Raw genomic sequence first — 21,746 nt, 5'->3', positions numbered from 1 at the left:
AAATGTTATGTTTGCTTACTTTGTTGTCTTCTTTTGTTGTTTTGTTTAATTTCTGTTTGGCTTGTTTGGCAGTCAAGTCCTTTTTTCACTTTCATATCGAGTTAAATTATGATGAGAAATAAACTTGATTTGACAAAGAGCATGGCTATGCTTAGAAAATATTTTTTACAAATGAGTTGATAGCACAATATAATACAATATGACTGATAACTAACACAGAATCAGCCAAAGTCTGAACATCAAGTAACATTTAACAAAACTATAAGTACTATGAAATGTTGTTGATGAACATTATGGATGACACCTGCCAGATAGGTGAAGTGGAGCAAAGAGGGAAAAAAATCCTAGGCGAGGAGAGTTGATGAGTGAACACAAGAATACACGCGTAATGATGGGTGACGACTGGTGGCTGGAGGGGATTGACACAATTATGTCATTTTTTTAAAGGGATTTTGTTTACTGCCTTGCTAAAATGTTATTTGCCCTATAAAATATAAAAATAAAATATCTTTACCTAAAAAGTTAATCATTTACAGGGCAGGTTCAATTTCACTTCAGTTATATGCAAATATTCATCCTTTTTTTACGACAAAAGCTTTTCTTCTTCGCTAAAAGTGGTTGACGTGTCTTATTTTAAAGGAAGATGAGTCAGAAGAAGTGAATCTTGATGGCATTTTGGAAATCAGTGCACAGCTTAATGAGGCAAATTTACGGTTAGCAGTCCTAAAGAAGATGCTGCTGATTTTGTACAACATATGTGTGTCACTACGTGTTTTGCAGAGTGCATTGTGAGCTAATCTTTTATGGCCAGCGAGTGTTTTGTGCGTTAGGCAGTGCATTCTGCAGCGCCCATCATTATTCTCCTGTTAGGACGTCTTTGACTTTGCTGTCCACCTCATTTGGGTGCAGCTGGCCGCTGTGTGCTTAAATGACTCAGCTTTTTGTTGACACAGCAGATGAGTCTTGTTCTGAGGTAGCTTGACTGATGTGAAATGTCACACACATGGAGGCTGTACTTTTTTTTTGCCAAATCGCCTCTAGGACTGTCCCCTTTTTGTATTTCATTTTTTTAGCCTATTGTCTACTAAAGTAAGCAGTTTGATCAGATAACTGTGTTGCGCATCACATTTATAACAAATTATTTACAGTCACCGGACAGACTGTCTGACAGGATTATATTTATTTCACAGCACATTTTAATAGAAAAATGAACTTGTTCCATTAATGTCTGAAGTTGTCAGACACAGGAGCAGTCAACAGCAGGGTGAGATCCAAGGTCAGACTGCTTCACCCTGTGGGTACTGGCAAGCATATATTTGGACCAAAGTTTGACGTAATGCCAGCCCTTGTCACAATTGCAGGGGATTTTTAAAGTACCATTCCAGTCTGACCTCTATTTGTATTTTGAGTTGTTCAGATGTTGTGTTCTGTTCATGCTAAATCAATATTTGTCTGTCCACTACAATGTTAAATTACAGTATAATTCAACGAATGAACATTAAACTGTAATTCATCACCTGTCATCAAAATCTGAAAATATAGTTCAAGAAATGTAAAATATTACTACTCAGACACAATTATGCATCACATCAGAAATGCAATATTCTTATTGTAAGGCACCATATAAAATGTAAAAAGTTTCTTGTATTGATTGAAATGTGGACAAGTACTGGCATGGAGGCCAATCTTGCTGCAAGTAGAAGAAAATGCATGAACAAGCATCGATACCGAAGGAAAGGAAAGTGAGGATTTTGCCTTCCCTCTTGTAGTCAATCCATTAGCCATTTAAATGCACACTGGATGAAGATGCATGCCAACATGCTTGCTTATTGTGTTGTGTGGTAGAGGTGCAGGTTTTAGCATTCTTCTTTTGCAGTCATCTGCAATTTTAATCACATAGTAAGTGCTGCTGCCGAAAATGTGTGAGCTTAAGACTGTGATGACTGAAACATTAAAGGGGCAAATTATTTCCCACTTTGTCGTTTTCAATCAATGGTTGAATGAGTTACAACCAACCTGGATATGAAACATTCATGCCCCCCCCCAATGTTTCATTGACTTTGCTGCATTAAAGACAGTCAGTGTTGTGATGACGCCATGCTTTATTCCTCAGTTGGCAGCGTCTCCTGCTTAAAACGTCTTTCCACTCCACTGAGCACAGGCTGCTTTTTCATTTTGCCTTCTCTGCTAATGTGAAAGGCGACTCTGACAATGCACAGTGAGGCAGGCGGGCACCCCGCCTCTGAGACCCCGGGTTTGTGGCTATTTGTGAGGATATGTAATGGAGAGAAGTGGAGCCCTTAGTGACTTCTCACCGGTGGCAGTGACATGGTGGTGCAGTAGTTAGTGCTTGCGCTAAATTGATCGAATTTGAGTGCTAGTGCTAAAGGGGAGCTGAGGTAGGTATTGCCCACCCAGACTTTTGTCGCCCCCACCTATAAATATGTGTAAATGACAGCAGTCATCACAACATCTCTATGAGATCAGTGTGTCATTCCTGACCCCTACACGTCATCTATAATCTCCCAGAAATAACCGCTCCCATTTTTTTTGTAGGCAATATCCCAGTCCAAAAAAGTTATTTGCAAATTATTTATTTATTTATTTATTTATTTATTTATCTGGTATATTTTAAGGGAGGGACAATTGCAAAACTTCTGTCTGAATCCAGTTTTTGAAAGTTGAGATGTTTTTGCAGGTTGGTACATCACGGTTTAATTTACAGTATTTCCTGGTTACCGCATGAAAAGAATATAAATCCTTGTATTGCATATGCCACAATATTTTATAGAGTTTCTGATATTTGAGTGGAGAATATTATGTATAAAAAGGTTTTGTATACATCTTTAAAGGAAAAATAAAGGATAATAACTAAGGGAAGCAACATGGCCAATTTAATTGCTCCCCTCCTGAATTCAGCTTAAAATGTTTTCAGTGACTGTAAGTGTTTTACAGGTAGACTCTATACACTGTGGACGCATTCTGTGGACTTGATACAAAATGTTGCTTTTAATGGAAAGTTAAATTTTCAAACTACTGGATGCCAAAAGGGTTTCATGTAGGACCACTCTCACTCACAAACACCATACTTATACACAGAGACAATTTTCAATGGCTAGTTGCAAAAACTTTTGTAATTAATTCCTTCTTTGCTTGAGCATGTCTGACTGTAATAACTTTCATGAAATGGGACTATCCAGTGTGGAAAACCTTCTTTGCAAATAAAAAGAAGCTTCTTCAAAAAGAAGTTTTGGGGACGGTCCCCGTATATTGTCCACCAGACAAAAAAAAACCAAAAGAAACGTGATCAAAAGCAAAAGTATTTTAAGCAGATGATGAATTACAGTGAACAAAATGGCATTTTTATACAGTAAATAAAATGGAGACAGGAAATGGTTGGCAAGATGTGGCGTCGAAACGGAGAGACAGAAACGACATCATCTTAACAGAAAACCGGAAGTGATGTCATCAGAAGTGGCCGGAAGAAATGCAGATGTTCTATCAGACGGTTGTGGCGAGTACCCTCTTCTACGCCGTGGTGTGCTGGGGAGGCAGCATTAAGAAGAAGGACACCTCACGCCTGGACACACTGGTGAGGAAGGCAGGCTGTATTGTAGGCATTGAGCTGGACAGTTTGACATCTGTGGCGGAGCGACTGGCCCTCAGCAGGCTCCTGTCAATCATGGAGAATCCACAGCATCCACTAAACAGTGTCATCTCCAGACAGAAGAGCAGCTTCAGCGACAGACTGCTGTCACTGTCCTGCTCCATTGACAGACTGAGGAGATCGTTCCTCCCCCAAACTATGTGACTCTTCAATTCCACCCGGGGGGGTAAACATTAACATTATTCAAAGTTATTGTCTGTTATACCTGCATTTTTATTACTCTTTAATTTAATATTGTTTTTGTATCAGTATGCTGCTGCTAGAGTATGTGAATTTCCCCTTGGGATTAATAAAGTATCTATCTATCTATCTATCTATCTATCTATCTATCTATCTATCTATCTATCTATCTATCTATCTATCTATCTATCTATCTATCTATCTATCTATCTATCTATCTATCTATCTATCTATCTATCTCTAATGCATGCATGCATGCATGCATGTCCAGTGCCGGAAGTGACATAGCGGCGGCCATTTTGGGAACCCGGAAGTGTGATGTGTACTTCTCATCGGTTTTCCTGTTGAGAGATTAAGAGATTTGGGTAAGTACCATGTGACAACCCTTTGTCTCGCGATATTTCACTCACCTTTAGGCTTTTTGACTGCCTCCTAAACGCTCGTGTGTGACACCAGTTATGGTAAATGTTAGGAAATAACATCAGTGAAAGGCAATCTTTATAAAAGGGACTGATCATGGACACCAAGATAGTAAATTATAGTCTCAGACCCCACTGAGACAGGATTTAAGAAGTGGGAAGATGAGAACAACAGCAACCACTGGCCTCCCAGCTCTGCAGAAGTTCCACTAGAGCATGCTGTTTTGTAATATATGAAGCGGATGACCCATTGATCACTGCCGCCAAGAGTTCTAGGAGTTTAAGATTGAAAAATGAGGCTTGCCATGATGCAAAGGAGATAGAAACCACAGATTTCAAGTGAGGGACATCTTTGGAGATACTGTGCCTAAAGAAAGAAAAAACTCTGCTGCATAAAAGAGAGGAAAGGAAAGGGAAGTTAATGTGAAAAACAGTCAAGGGAAATTTAGTAATAGACAACCACAAAGCCTGGACTTTTGGCCGTCCCAAAATGTATGCTAAAAGTATGTGGGATGTTCATCTGGTAGAGGAGATAATAGAGATGAGTGGTGAAATGCCTTAGGGGAAATAAACAACTGCAATGAATGATCTTAAATTGAATGTTTTGAATATTGGGATTGTTAGATGAAAATAAAATACTACTAAAAATAGATTTCCATGAATGTGGGCGTGTTAAGGAGAGGTCCCACTGGCCAACAGAGAGTGATGGTAAAGGTCAATATGAGGCCTTGCACAGATAAGCATATAGAGATGCCAGAGGTCATAAGGTAGAGGATAGACATTTACAGAAGTTGTGAAGAGGATGGGAGGAAAGAGTGGAAGATTGGGAAACATTGCAAGCTTTGAGAACAAACCTTAGCTGTAAGTAAAAGACCTCAGTGACTAGACTATCCGGTGCCCAACATCATTGTTAATGTCACCAAGATCTGAAAGGCCATAAAGGAAATGAAGTGGGATGGACACCTTACACAAGCAAGGTGTGTGCGAAAGCCATCAGAGGCAGTAATCTGAATGTTTTTTAACCCTTCATCACTTTTGCAACATATAGGTCTCGTGGTAGAACAAGATTTTAGTTTTATTGCTGTGAAGGGAGAAGAGAAAGAGGTCTAGGAGCAGCTGTACTGGATTCAGTTGCAAACCAGAAAGGGGTATTTAACAAAAGAGATGATCCAGGTTCAAAATGAGTACAAAACAGAAGCCCAATGGTACAATTCAAAACTGGGTAACCACCTTTTCTCTTTTCACAAACTTGGGTAGAAACTTAACAGATGGTCTCTTTATACTCCATAAAACGTTAGAGATCAAGGATCTAATGTCCAACCAAAATATATTTGGAGGGGGAGAAGCAGCATAGCACTTATGAAATGAAAGCAAAATAGTACATTCATTTTAACAGTGACCAGCCTGGAAGAGAAAGACAAGAGATGACCATGTAGTCAGTGAACTTTTAACACTGCTAACAATAAAGATTATGGTATTTGGTATTATAGGGAAAATGTCAACACCCAAATATTTAATAGAGCTAGTCACAAGAATTGATGGAGACTAAGGAGCTTTGCCCATTTAATCAGAAAATGTAGTCTTTTGCCCAATTAACAAAACCTTTCAAAGGATTTAAACACTTTAAACATGCGTGGGAGTTCAGAAAGAGCTTTGCTTTAAATATATTTTATATTTTATGAGAGGAACTATAAGCAATAATTGGGGTGAGAGCAAAGGGCAATGGCCAGAGACTCCACAGAATGAGGAGAGACAAGGCATCTCTGCCCTGGTACCTTTAAACATCTGAAAGAGGCAAGATATGTTGAATTTGTAAGAATAATAGCCATTGGCAAAGAAAACCATGTTTAATTCATATTAATGAAAGCTTTGCCAAATTCCACTGATCTCATAACCTGCCATAGGGAATTCAAACACATGCAATTAAAGGCCTTTTCAGTGTCAATAAAGCTGCCGGACTACATAAAGATGGTGTTTACACCAAGTATGTACAAGAGGAGACACGCATTATCAGCAGCTTGACAGGGAGCAAATGATGCCTGTCTGATCAGGGTGAATTAACATGTGAATGACTGACTGTAATCACTTTGCAAGAAGTTTAGCTAACAGATTTGCATCCGAATTAATCAATGAAATGGGTCGATAGCTGGAAGAATGTTCTGGATCTTTGCCCTGTTTTAAAAGCAGGGTGAGTAAGGAAGTCAGGATTCATTGAAGGGTTCAATTTAGATATGGAAATTGACAAGTTTAATATTTGCAGATAAGGTAGGGTCAGATGCTTCCAGAAATTACCTTTGGGTACAAATAATTAGGGACCAGAGAGTGCCCATAATTCATTGAGTCAAAGGCCTCTGTTGGTTCAGTCAATGAGATTGGACAATCCAGCATAGCTGCATCCTCAACAGACAATTTGGGAAGAGAAAAAACACAAAGAGAGCTATGCAGATTATTTAGAAATCTCAAGAAAAAGCTCAGAATAGAACACATGCAAAGAAATGATTAATTTGTTGGGGATTGGTAGTGCAAGAAACTGATTTATTTTTATGGAAACTTACAATCCACATGGCGGCATGAATCTTCCTATGCTGAGATATGCTGTTCAGATTCATTTATTTATGTCAATGCATACACACTTGGTTCACAGCAAACACAGTCGTGAAGTTGCTAATCGCACTTTTTACAGCCAGTCAGACCTATGCAGAATCATTGACAGATTTCGGAGTTTATGGTCAAAAAGTAATCTAACATTGCTGACAGTTTGGCAAAGGACTCGGTGTCGCAAAGTAAGGATGTGTTAAACCACCAGTGGGGTCCATGAGGAAAATGATTTGGCAGAGAAATTTGGATGCTCTTTGATCAGGTGGTGAGGCTATTTCCAATTTAAAATCAATCAATGAAACTGATAGAGCTTACGAAATAAAAATGTAGTCAATACTTGAGTATGAATAATGGCAAGGGGAGTAAAAGGAGAAAGATTTAGCAGAGAGATTAAGCAAACGGAATGAGTCGCTCAGGTTGAAAGCTGATACATCCATCCATCCATCCATTTTCCAACCCGCTGAATCCGAACACAGGGTCACGGGGTTCTGCTGGAGCCAATCCCAGCCAACACAGGGCACAAGGCAGGAACCAATCCCGGGCAGGGTGCCAACCCACCGCAGGACACACACAAACACACCCACACGCCAAGCACACACTAGGGCCAATTTAGAATCGCCAATCCACCTAACCTGCATGTCTGATACAATTTTGCATAATAACCTGCTGTAGTTGAATGAGGAATGTGCTGTTAAAGCAGGAGTAGGAATTTATCGAGGAGCGATTCATACAGTCATTCACGTCAAAGCCCATGTTAAAGGCAGAATTTGATTAATAATGTACTGAAGGAATGATAATTGATAGAGCGTGTGGAGATATAGAGAGTAGAAAGTGATTTTCTTTTGAGCAAACTCAACTGATATACAACATAACTGACAAAGCTTATCATAAGTCGATCTGATTACATCTTGCCTGAAGAAGGGGCCTGAGTTGCCTCGAAAGCTTGCATATTGTAATCTTTTTAGTTAGCCAATAAAAGGTGTCATTTTGCTTGGCTTTTCTCTACATTCATAATGGCTAACACGGTACAACACCCTAGTACTACAGATAAGTCGATCTCAAAGAAATCACTTGAAACGTGCAACATAAAAGAATCACCACACCTTGTTTCTGGGAGATGGCCGATACTGACACAACAGAGTAGCACTTATTAATAAGTTTATCCATATCGACCACCTGTAGGCTTGTTAATAATAATATAATAATGCTAAATCAGCCATCCTACACCACAGATAATCGAGCATAATGACCCTCCTGAAGTTTGACTCAAAGCCCCAGATATTCAAAGGCAATATTTTAAAGTTAGCCATGAAAGTAAGAGGAAAACATCAAAACTAAATATTTAAAGATAATTCACACAAAAGGAAAATGATGAGGAATGAATGCCACAGCATTGGCATCCCTCTCGGAGTGCCAGGCAAGTAAAAAACGTAAATAAAGACATAGTCACAGGGCAACTTCACCCACCCCAAACCAGCCCAATAAAAGTAGGAAGAATCAAAATCCAAACCATACAATACAGCACACCCTCCCAAGCCAACCCCTATGCATCAACGAAAATAACAATATACAGAAATATAGGTCCATAACTGAACAAAAGCAGTAAACCAGAGGAGGGGAACATTGCATCTGGATGGCACCAGAAAGCCACAGCACTTAGCCCTCAATGTTTTAGAGACACACATTAGGCAGCCATCAGAGGAACACAGTAAAAAGTCACTGACCTCCAAAAAAGTTTATGAAAACGAAAAAAGACATTAACCTCAAATTAGTTAACAATATTAAGGAAGAAAGTTTTGGCAGACACCAACCAATTTAATAATTATGCATCAGCCTCGTTAAAAAAAAATTCCACGTTGTTAGTGATCCTCACTGCTCTTTGAAATAATGCTCTTGCAGGAACAAAACGAATACAAGCCCAGCTGACAGAACAAAAGTTCTGTTGACTTGAAAGCTGTCAATAGCCTAATCGGCTAGTTTCCAGTCATCAAAGATTGTGTGCCACGATCCACTGAACAACTTGCATAAGCACACTTTATTTGCTGGAGTAACTTAAGCAGTAACATAGCTTAAATCAGGATACAAATAAATATGTTGGGCCCTATAAGACAGACTTGTGGCCTTCCTTGCCACCCTGAAAATGGTCTGGTTGAAAATATCAAAATCAGGGACCTCAGGTGAGAAAAGAGGAGTATATTCTCTGACAATATTCAATTACTGGAGAAAATTCTCTATGTTCGAGGAAGGGAAAATGCCACTGCCCTTTCAAAAACTAAATGGCATCACTGCCTTAAACATTTGCTTTGAGATCATTAATATGAATATTGTTTCTCCAGTTTCAGTCTTCCAGCTCAATTAGTTTAATGGAGAGGAATGAGACCAGACACTCTAGTGATTGTATTTTGCCGTTGTGAGAAGTCACTTTGTTTATCAACGTGCCTTGCTCCTTGGATATCTTTTCTTTTCCTCTTTAACCTCATTGATATCCTGTTGAATAACAGCAGGCTCTACTCTTAAATTCAGCCGTAACATGTAACAAACATCTTCAAGACAGCGAACATGGCCAGTATAGAGGAGTTCACCATTTTTTCTTCAGGTGAGGCCTCAGCTCGATCTGGTTTCTTTTCCTATGGGCTTGCAATGTCAGAGGGAGACCACCTATCAGATGACATCACTGGATACACCAGTGAAGTGTTAGTAAATTGTGGTTTAGTAATTTTATCTATGGGAGATAAAACTTTAACTCCCAGGAGAGTTGTACTAGCTAGCATCCATGTAGTCCATAGGGCCACATGATCTCCCCAGCAAGCAGCTTGTGACATCTAGTTCCTACCTGTGCACACTGTGTGCCGATGTTTCATTAACTTTTATTGGGGATCTGTTTGCTATCAGTACTAGCTATCGGAGTTGATAAAGAAAAAAAATATACAAGTTGGTGTAACTGCTGTCACAGTAAAACTGAAACAGTTAACTAACTTGAAGTTGGAGTCACACATAGCAGTTCTCTTTTTTAATATAGACAAGTTTGCAGATTCAGCAATATTTTCAATAGGAGATTTTGAAATTTTACCCTGTGTTCGGATTCAGCGGGTTGGAAAATGGATGGATGGATTTTGAAATTTCAAAGAATAGGTGTGACACATTTCAACAAAGTTGGTCCACAGGAGTGCCAAGTTGTTTCAGACAGACAGACAGACAGATATTGCTATTGCAGAAGGAGCTTCATATATTATATAACAAATCCCTATAAAAAGGTGTTGGGGTGTCTTCAACATTCATGAAAATAAATCATAATAATATTCAAAATAGCAAACTAAAGTAAACAAAACTCATATAATGGGTTCAAGTAAATTAAACTAATTGAATTTTAATAATTAAACTCTTAAATAATTTAACAGTTTAATCCCCTAAGGCACATTTTATATATAAAAATTTGTGCACTTAATTGATTTATTTAATATACAAGTTTTATTTATTATTCTATTACTGCTTATTTACAAATATTGAACTTATTGCAGTGATGGCTCAGGGCAAGGTGTTGGCTAAGGATTTGCGCTGGTGTCTGGAAGGGTGCCAGTTCAAATCCTGTTACTGCCAGAGGGGATCCTACTCCCCTGGGCTGCTGAGCAAGACCCTTAATTTGAAAATTGCTCCAGGGGCATTGTACAATGGCTGACCCTGCACTCTGACCACCAAAGGTCATGTGAAAAGACAATTTCTCTTGGGGATTAATAAAGTAAATCCAAAAAAATATAGTATTGTTTATTTTGTATCTACGTCTTTCAGCTCACTCTACCTTAAAATAAACCGGTAAATAATCTTTATTTTACGGTATGCTTTTCTAAGATGGAAACTAACCTTGGGTATTTATTATTTATAAAGCAATATTTTTATGTATTGCATATATGGATATTATTTTTACAACTCAAGCAGTGTCAGGTTAAGCAACTTTGTTTCTATATCTTGCTTTATGTTTCCTTTGAACGTTCTTAGCAAATTTTCTGAAAGAATGCCAAAGAGTGCCAAATTTCAACAAAAATCTGTCTACTATGAGTTGAGTTATTTCTTGCCGGACAGACAAATGGACAATCAGACAGATATGGCGATGGCAATATGCACGTTTTCATTTTGTGCAAAGAAAGTATTTTCTGTTGCTGTCAGATTCTTATTACAGTAGTACCTAAAACAGGGGTGGGCAAACTACGGCCCGTGGGCCACATCCGGCCCATTGATCTTTTTAATCTGGCCCGCCGAGATTGGTACAGAATTGCCCAAATCAAATCATATCATAATTATGACTGCATTCATTTGACCTTGTCCTGTAATGCCTGGGGTTCCACCAGGTGCTGCATTAGGCGCAGTGATACATTGACTTGATTTTGCGGAGCCTGGGCTAATCTTTGTTATTACTCTGCTACTGCTTTGAACCCATCTGCAACAATGAGTGGGCCAAAGAACAGAAAAGTCAACAGTGAGTGCAGAGTGTTTAATAAGGAATGAACAACTAAATACTTTTTCACTGAAGTCCAGTCAATGTATGTCGTTTTTGCCAAGAAACCGTTGCGGTTTTAAAGGAATACAACATCAGCCGTCACTTTTCCACCAAGCATGTTAATTACGCTAACAATCAGTCAACGCAAGAACGGATGGCTACCGCTCAGAGGCTGGCAGCTAGTTTGCAGGCTCAGCAAAACACCTTTATCCGCAAAACTGCCATCCAAGAATCAAGAACGAAAGTTATGTGCTGGCATTCAAATTAGCGAAGACCAGCAAGTTTTTCTCCGAAGGGGAGTTTCTCAAAGAGTGCATGGTAGAGACAGCAGGTATCTTGTGTCCTGAGAGCAAGAACAAATTTTAAAAAATTAGCTTATCACTCAGGACAGTGACTCGCCGTATTGAGCTAATTGACGAAGTCTTAGCTAGCAAGCTAAACAAAAAAGCGGAGTCATTTACATTATTTTCCTTGGCACGGACAAAAGTAATGACATAAAAGACACTGCTCAGCTTTTAATTTTTATCAGAGGGATTAATGACAATTTTGAGATAACGGAGGAGTTTTTGGCCATGGAATCCCGCGGGGAGAGGACTTGTATGACAGCATGTCGGGGGTCAACAAAAGGCACAAGCTACCTTGGAGTACACTCTCCAACGTTGCCACAGATGGATCGCCAAATCTGAATGGAAAAAACATCAGGTTGCTCAAAAGAATCCAGGAGAGGGTGAAGGAGGACAACCCTGAGCAGGAGGTAATTTTCTTACACTGCCTAATCCACCAGGAAGCACTGTGTAAATCCATATTGCAGCTTGACTACGTAGTGAAGCCAGTTGTAAAACTCGTTAACTTTATTCGAGCGAGGGGACTTCAGCATCATCAGTTTATTAAGTTTCTTGAAGAAATTGACGCTGATCACCAGGACTTGCTTTACCACTCCAATGTCCGCTGGTTAAGTTTGGGGAAGTATGCCAACGAGTGTGGGAGCTCAAACAGGAGATTATCTCATTTTTGGAGCTACTTGAGAAAGATGACGATTTTCCTGAGCTGAGTGACACAGATTGGCTTTGTGATTTAGCTTTTGCTGTGGACATACTGACACACATGAATGAGCTGAACGTGAAGCTACAAGGGAAAGACCAGTTTGTGCATGAAATGTACACAAACGTCACAGCCTTCAAAACCAAGCTAGCTTTATTCTCAAAGCAAATGTCAAACAACTCATTCGCTCATTTCCCCACACTGGCTATGCTGAAAGAGGCCTCTCGACTTGTGAAAAAATACAGGAAATCACTGGACAACCTGCATGGAGAATTCTGCCGTCGGTTCTCTGATTTTGGAAAAATTTACAAGTCACTTCAGCTGGTGTCATGTCCCTTTACACAAGACCCTGAAATGGCACCACAGGAGTTGCAGTTGGTACTGACTGATCTCCAATGTGACACCGTCTTAAAGGAGAAGTTCAACTCTCTTAAACTGAATAAGTTTTATGTTTCATTAAGCGCAGCCAAATTTCCAAACATCCAGAAGATGGCACAGAGGATGCTGGTGGTGTTTGGCTCTACGTTTGTGTGTGAACAGACTTTTAGTGTGATGAACACCAACAAAGCACCCCACAGATCCCAGTTGAGTGATGAACACCAGAGATCTGTTCTGAGAATTGCCACAACAAAACTAACACCAGACTTCGATGCACTGGCAAAAAAGAGTGATCAACAACACTGTTCCCACTAAAAGTGAATGTAAATATTAACACTGTAATGCCTTTTTCATGTTTATGTTTGATATGTATGCATCTAGTGCTGGCCCGACCCATCTGTCAAATTTTAAAAGTCAATGTGGCCCCTGAGCCAAAAAGTTTGCCCACCCCTGACGTAAAAGATGTTTCATTTCAGTCTAAACATTCTCTTTGAGCCTGCCTGCTTTCTCACTTTCTCTCTCTGCTTGTCTTCCATGGCTTTGTTTTCACTCACTGGTGCCATTCCTTGCACATTAAGGGCCAGTTTATACTTCACGCTCAGAACGCTTATGCGCATGTATCATGGCTTCCCAGTGTTCATTTGACACGTCATCTGAACACGTCCTCAGAAATTAATGCAACACAGAGTCAGGGGGCGCAGTGTGCTAAAAGTCGGAACGTGACGTCAGAGTCCCTGTTTACTATCTACATGTGACAGAAAGCCCCTATGCGGATCCTCTGGGATTGATGTGCATGCTTCGATGTTTGATGAATGGTTCGATGTGGTGAAGCAAAATGCTGACATACAAATGCATTCGTGGTGCTTTTATATTCAAGCGCCGCATATTCCCCATCATAATGACACGATAAATTTTAAAGGTCTCACATCCCATCTTTTGTGCTGTTTTATTATTTTTTTTGACCCTTCCTAACAGCATCAAAATGTACGGTGGCATATTTGAGCCACAGAGAAAATAAGTTAGGGACACAGTGAAAAGGTGTGTTTTGTGATTGAAGTGGAAATTTCGTCTTAAATCTCAAAATGTCCAGCTTAATCTCGTAGTTTATTTTATCATTGAAGTAGACCGTCATAATCATCATCTTAAAACTGATGATCCAGTTGTTAATCACTACGTGCTTCTGGGACTTTGTCATGGAACTGACAGCAGCGGCCAGCAACAATAGATCGCCACACAGAAATTAATTAATGATATTCTAGCTTTCGCAACATTTAGAGTCCTTAGATTCATAATTTATCACTTTTATGATGAAATTCATTAAACTATGTATATTACATTTTACAGATAAATCGTTAACTTAATTTAAATAATGAACACTGTTTATAATTATATATTTGGGGGCAACACGGTGGCAGAGCGGTAACCCTGCTGTCTCACAGGGAGTCACATCCCTGGTGTTCCCTGCCTGGAGTTTGCATGTTTTCCTGGTGGGTTTCCACAGTGTGATCCAGTTTCCTTCCAAAGATATGCTGGATTGAGGATTTGGTGATGCTAAAATGATGCTAGTATGTGTGTATGCTTGTATTCACCTTGCAATGATTTCATGCCCCATCCAGGGATTGTTTCTGCCTCGTGCCCAAAGCTAGCTGGAATGATGGATTTAATCATTAAACATCCATCGTTTTCAGAGATATTGTGGGAAGGTGTCATCGGAATTTAATGGGTGTTTCAGGCAATTCACAACCCAGCGAAGCCGAACCTGTTCTCACCGTGATGATATCTTGCACTGCCACCTGGTGGAATCTTCCAGGTTTACGTAAAGTATAAACAGTACAATGTTTGCATAGCAGTAGCATCCACAGGCGCATGTGTCGCTTCACTTTAAGTATAAACCCGGCCTAATAGGCCATACTCTTCATTATCTGTTGTCAACAGATGTATGCATAGGTGTACTCTAGTGTGGATTCTCTTTATCCAAGAGATTCCATCCCCTGTGCCATACCATCTTCGTGGCACTTCAGACTCTAGAAATCCTTTGACAGTTAAGAATGGTTTTACAAGGTATGTTTTCAGATAGTGAAATTTCAAAATGCTGAATGGACAATATTGTTGTCTACAGAAAAATGGATATTTATAGGTTATATACTACAGTAAGTTTATAGGGTCATGATTATGACATGTACTGAGTACAATGCAATTCTTACTTTCATGTCTGTTGTCCTCAGGGGGTGCTGCAAGGAACAAAGTGTTTTTTATTATGGAAAACTCTTTCACAATGAAGCGTTTCCCTCACAACAAACTATACTTGAACTCTGACTCCCTGTGTTGAGGCAAACAGCTCCTTTTATGTAAAACTCGGGAGTAATTCCAGTGTCCCGAGACCGTGGCTTGGGAGTATTTCCAGGTAATGCTGAAACCACACACAGTAGTACCAATCGCTGTGGCACCTCAAGGCAGCACCCGTGGAACCCAACAGGGCTGGTGTAAAGAACTACAGCACCCAACATGCCCTGTGGGATTCCGTAAAGATACTACCACTCAGGGATGTTGCCATTCCGTATTCTGGAGGAGACAATGCCTTAAAGAACCTGTCTTCCTCTGTCCTTCCATTACACTTGTGTCCCAGCAGGGTAAGGATCCTGGTACAACACTGGCTGGGGTACCAGTCTCAGTGTGATGCCTCTCACATGTCCTAATCAACATGCAACACGTCACCACTCTTTGGAGCCATGTTTTGTGAGTAACTACCTTACCTCGAAACATCCGCCTTCCACCATTGTAGGTCTACAGGATGCATCTGTGGACCTTTAGGATTTTCCATTGATTAACAAAATAGATCCTGTCAATATCTCTCCATCAATATTACAATAAAGATCTGGCCATTCTATAATGGAAGAGAAGAAAACAAAACCCTAGCAGTAAGTACCCCAAATGAAAGCAAAACCGCTGCGGGAGCATGGTTGGCTACAATGCAAAGTCAGACCAGGCCTTGGTAGATGATTCTTTAGTTAGAACAGTGGTCGTTTGCTTTGAAGTCAAAATTCCAAAATGAGTGACTACACAGTTCACACTAATAATACATTCCCTATTTTTTTTGCAAACTAAAAGAAATTATACTTTCTAGTGCTACAAAGCATAATGCTTAGAAAGTTTACACATTTCCATTATTAAACAGCATGAGTTTCTTGTATACCTTAGATAATTACCATCTCATTCAGCAAGGTACTTCAGTTTTTCCCAACTCAGCATCCCGTTAGTTGTATTTGTAAACAACAGGTGCGCTTAATCTGAAGATTTGAGTCTTCCTTTGATTTGCTAATTAAAAATGACTCACATAAAAGATCAGCTATTGTATATGTCTTTTAGTAATTTTATACAATCTGAAGTTAACATGGTGCAAATATTACTATAAAAAAACAAAAAATAATAAATGAAATGAGGCAGGCATTATTAAGTACATTTGCACATAATGGCTGAAGCTTTCTGCCAGAACAAAATGTCATCAGATGGCATCTCACTTTTCTTGGATGTTTTGACCCTGAACCATTACATCCTCCAGTTGCCAGGTTAGCAGTGTTGGCCAGACACTGCCCATCTTCTCCTGGCTTCCATCTGAACTCTTTCGCATGTTTCAAAGCCAGCAAGAGGCTCTTTCCCCTTCTTCCCCCATTCTATGAACAGCTGTGTTCTTCTCTCTGCCCACTATTCACACAGCTGTGAGCATTTTCCACACAGATTCTGCCAATTAACCCCTTCAGCTAACTTGATAAGGAATAACCAGGCCTGCCACCTTTGGTTCCTGTATTCTTGGATCAGGTCTTTGTACTTGATGACTTTCCATTCTGAGGCCTCTTGGCAATCGTCATCCCATGAGACCATTAGTTCAATCAGGATAATCCTGTTCACCTTCTCAGGACATATGACTATGTCAGGCCTCGGGGTTGTCTGGACAAACTATGAAAAAAAAAAATTCCTACCCATGTCTAACCTCATGATTGAGACACTTCTTGGTTATCTTGGGGAGGTGTGGCTTCTCCCATTCCCTGATGAACTAGATGGATGAGACAGGTCTCCAGTGCATTTGTTACTTTTTCCTTCTTTCCTGCTCTAAGATGTTTGCCAGTGCTCAGTGACCTTATCCTGGTGTCAGCTATATCTTCCCCGAGTAAGTGTAGTCAGTATGTGCGACAGCGTGCCTCTCCTACCACGTAACTTGAACAACAGGTCCTCACTCCCCATCTATGAAGATTTGCTGTATTGGAAGGGTGTCATAAACTGATCAGAGCAGGAAAGAAATGCGAAAGGGCTCCAGCCTCCATAGTTCAGGCAATGTCACCTTCCTCTATGGTTGGTTGCACTTTGTCCACGCTGCTTGTAATTCAAGTTCCACAGCCCTGGACCATTGCCTTTCCCCCTCCAAGTGTTGAACCTCGGCATGGATTACATCTCTCCTCTATTTTAGGTCTGCTTTCTCCCATTGTTGGAAATGGATGATACCGAGTGCTTATCTCCCTGTGCCTGGCTTACCGATGATATTCTTCAACTTCAGCATGCTTTCTGCCTGCCCCACTGCTGTGTCAATTGCCCACTTACCTTATGGTGATACCAGCACCTCTACCATGTTCATTACTGGAATCTCTGAAAATCATCATGAACCTGCTCTTCGCCACCTTGAATTTCTCTACCACTGATGATAGACAGAGTTGTAACTAACCAGACCTAATATATGGCCCTACTGATGTGAACTTCACTTCACTTTCACCTGCTACTGTTCCTGGGGCATAGGCCATCAATAAGGGATCACCAGACATCTCTGTCTTGGCCTGTCTTCTCCAACTTGTTTTAAGTGAGTCCCATTTTCTTGATATCTGCCTCAAGGTCACAGCTCCAGATGTTTCTTTGCTGATTTCGTTTTTCCTTTTCCCTTGAAGATTCCACCTTAGGGCTTGCCTGGTGATGTTGGTTGCAGGTTTGCAGAGAATATGTTCAATCCAGCCCCATCTTCTCTTCCTTATCTCATCTTCTGCAGAAAGCTGGTTTGTCTTCCTCCTTAGGTCATCATTGCTGATGGTGTCAGGCCATCGTATCTGGACGATCTTCCTTAGGCAGTAGTTGATGAAAACTTACACTTTCTTGAATATTGTCCCAGTTGTTCTCCAAGTTTCTGCTCCATAAAGTAGGACTGTCTTGACATTGGTGTTGATTGGCCTGAGTATGGTGTGAATTGACAGTTCCTTGGAACTCCAAATGTTCTCTAGTTGCAGAAATGCAGCTCTTGTCTTGCCGACCCTAGCTTTGACATCAGCATCCGTTCCAACTTGCTTGTTGGTAACACTGCCCAGATAGGTAAAGGTTTCCACCTCCTCTAATGCCTTACCCTCCAACATAATTGGATTAGAGCTGTTCGTGTTCTCTTTGAGGATTTTACTCTTTCCTTTGTGTATGTTGAGCCCAATCTGAGCAGAGGCGACTGCCATGCTGTTTGTCTTTTCCTGCATCTGCTGCTGTGTTTGACAGTAGGGCCAAGTTGTCAGCATAGTCAAGGTCATCCAGCTGTGCCCAAGGTGTCCATTGGATCCCGTTCCTTCTCTGTGCCATTGCTCTCTTCATAATCCAATCAACTGCATGCAGGAAGAGGAAAGGTGACATCAAAAAGCCTTGTCTGACACCTGTCTTCATTTCGAACGTCTCTGTCAATTGTCCTTGATGAACTATTTTGCATTTCGTATGAGTTCCTGATGATGTTGGCAAGCTTGAGTGGTGCACAATAATGCTGGAGGAGTTTCCAGAGGGTCTCCCCATCCACACTATTGAAGGCCTCCCCATTATCATCAAAGTTGACATACAGGGAAGAGTTACATTCCATTGACTGCTCAACAATGATGCGCAGCGTTGCTATCTGGGTCCATGCAGGATATATCCTCGTGAAAATCAGCTTGCTAGTCACGTAGTTGAGTGTCATATCATCCTATTCAAAATAACAGTTTAGCACCTATGCAGGTATGGACAGAAGGGTGATTCCTCTGTGGTTGGTGCAATTGTTGAGGTCACCGTTCTTTGGATGTTTGATGATGTATCCTTCTTTTCAATCTGACGGCACTTGTTCCTCTTCCCAGATCTTGTTGAAGAGGAGGTAGACATGAAGCTTGGTGGAATTCCAAGCTAACTGCAGAGATGATTGTTCACATGCCTCTTGACACCTCCCACTGATGACATAGGTTAATCCGTGGCAGCCATATGAGCCTAGGTAACAGACCATCCTGGAACAGCCAGGCCTTGAACTTTCCTGGTTAGGTTCTTTCTCAGCCATTCATCTGCCTGTTCCTCTATATTGGATATGTTACTTTTATCAGTGAGAGAGGTGTTGTACCACTTCGCTAGGCATTTTATTGTTTTTTTTCTCAATTGGATGGTATGCCCCCAATTTGGAACTGGAACATGCTGGTCACTTTCCCATTTCTAATTACCATTCTTCTTGAGGTTTGAAATTCTTCTGGGCTTGAACTTTATTCTTGTCCATATTTCAATGTTGCTAAGTGCCTTCAGAATCCATGTTGCTTGTACATGAGATGGAGTTGTTATAGTCAGGTCACCTGTAAAGCCTCTGATTGGAGGTTGGCGAATTCCAGGCTCCATTCTTAACCCTCTGGGTGCCTTTTCTGCGGCTACTCCAATAATGGATAAAATAGGGGAAACAGTGCAGCTAGTTATGATTCCCTTCTACAGGTTCTGCCACTGAGTTGTAAAATGGGCTGCCCTGAATCATAACTTAAAAATCCACGTAAGCAACTGCTGATCATTCTTCTGATTTGTAAAGGGATATGATAGTACTCCAAAGCTATCCTCATATGGTTGTGGGATATTGATCCCTACGCATTGTCCAAATCAATCCAGATTACTGTTAAATTGTTTTTGCTTTCCTTGGCCTCCTGGATCAGCTGGTGGAGGAAACCTCTGTGTTCTAATCACCCCAAGAAGCCTGTAATGCTTCCCTTCTGTACTGATGTATCAACTTATTTGTTCATTACTCTGTAGGTGTTATCATTTAGCCAGGACAGAGAAGAGTTTGCCTTCGACACTCAATAGGGAGATGGCCTGGAACTTATCAATCTCAGCGGAGCCCTTTTCCTTTGGTATGAAATACCTTTGGATATTTTCCACGACTGTGAGATAATACCTTTCATCCATATCTTCTGCGGCAGTTTCCATAGCCTGAAAAGTAGCATTGGCCACCTCTTATACACTTTACACTTTCCTTGGCTAACCTTTTTATTTGTATCTAAAGCCTAATCCCTAAAAAGTGTCATTGTGACTCTCTCTGAGGAATTCCTCCACTACTTCATTAGGGGTTGGCCAGTCTTCTGTATCTTGCTTCCTTAAGCAGTGTTTCAGTGAGCCTATATGGTGATTTATGAACTGAGCCTGTGTCACCTCCTTCTCTTTCTTCCATTTCCAAGACCTTTCTGCCTTTCTGTGTCTGCACAGTTGCTCCCTATGTCTGCCACTCAGATCTTTAATGCCCTCCTTTTCATCACTACTTGCATTTTTGAAATGCTTAGTGAGAGTGTTGATTTTCTTTCTCAGATGAAAGATCTCTCTCTCTCCCTCCTTTTCAGCTCTCTTCCAGATGTTCTGCTTGTTCCCTTCTTCTCCTCTATGCCAATGTGTTCAATGGCCATTTTGAAGACGATTGTTGTTATCATGTCAATTGTCAACTCAACCATGCTTGTTAAAATGGCTTCTATAATTCTACCAAGGTCCTGATCTAGTTGGTTCTATTCTGTGCTATCATTTGCTGTGGATCAATTCACTTTTTCTTGAACAAGTTGGGTGCCTGGGGTGGCGTTATTAGCATCCTCCTGTGGCTTGAGGGTGAAATGACTGCTGAGAGAACTCCTATACTGTGGGTGCTTCCTGACCGGAATCCTCTTGCATCTCACCAAGTGTCTTCACTGTTTGCTGCATTTGTTTCTCCAAACTTGCACATTTGGTCCTAGACTGATGTATCTCAAGTCCTTTTGCTTTTTTGCATATCATCCTGCAATGACACTTTACCTCTAAAACTTCCCTTGTGAGTGTAGTTTGGGTGAACCATCTTATTGTTCATAAGTTTGCTGTGGCTGTGTTGAGTCTCTCATCCTCCCCACCCATTGGAAGACTATGGGGGTATAGCTCATTATTCCACTCTGTGGCTTTGCTGGTGTCCTATTGGGAGACCTGCAAGTGAGGTTGCTAGCCTCACTCACCCATGTCAGTCTTTCCTGGAAGTCACCTGTCTTCCCAGAGTCACCAGTCTTGATTGGTTGCCATCCAGCCTTTCCTGGAACTCATTGTTATCCCAGAAGATTCTTTATTAAATGCATTTACACACTGATACTCTCAATCACTTACTTGTAGCTGAAGCTTTCTATCAGAAGAAGATGTCATCAGATGGCTTCCAACTTTCCTAGGATGTTTTGACCCTGAACCATGACGTCCTTTAGTTGTATAAGCAGAAATGTGTTCTGTCTTTTTAAATAACAATAAAACAGAACAGTGTTGTCATCTGGTTTTTGTTTCTTTAGAAAGTGAGATGCATCCTTATCCATATTTATGTGAATGAGTAAATGTGTTGTCATATGATTGAGTTGTTCACAGATCAGAGTCCAAAACAGAACTGATTTTAGGATGAGAAAATGGTGGCTTTAAAGGCTGAGACAGGAAGTGACATCATCAGGACCAAAACCGGAAGTGACATCATCGATCATGCCTGTGCCAGAAATAATGTCGACAATGGCACCAGACACAAGCAGGATTTCCCGTGGATGGTCTACAGAGGATTGAGAGAGAAAGTCAGTGCAGCTCATCACCCCCTGGTCTGGCATGGTACCACTATTAATTAGGCCCTTTACCTGCCTCCCAATCGCACGTGTGTGACAGTGTCAAAAACTGAAACAAATGTGTGTTAAATGAGGAACTAAAATCCATGAAC

The sequence above is a fragment of the Erpetoichthys calabaricus genome, chromosome 3 (genome assembly GCF_900747795.2).
Source record: "Erpetoichthys calabaricus chromosome 3, fErpCal1.3, whole genome shotgun sequence".
In the NCBI taxonomy this organism is placed as follows: domain Eukaryota; kingdom Metazoa; phylum Chordata; class Cladistia; order Polypteriformes; family Polypteridae; genus Erpetoichthys; species Erpetoichthys calabaricus.
Note: the sequence above shows the minus strand (reverse complement) of the source record.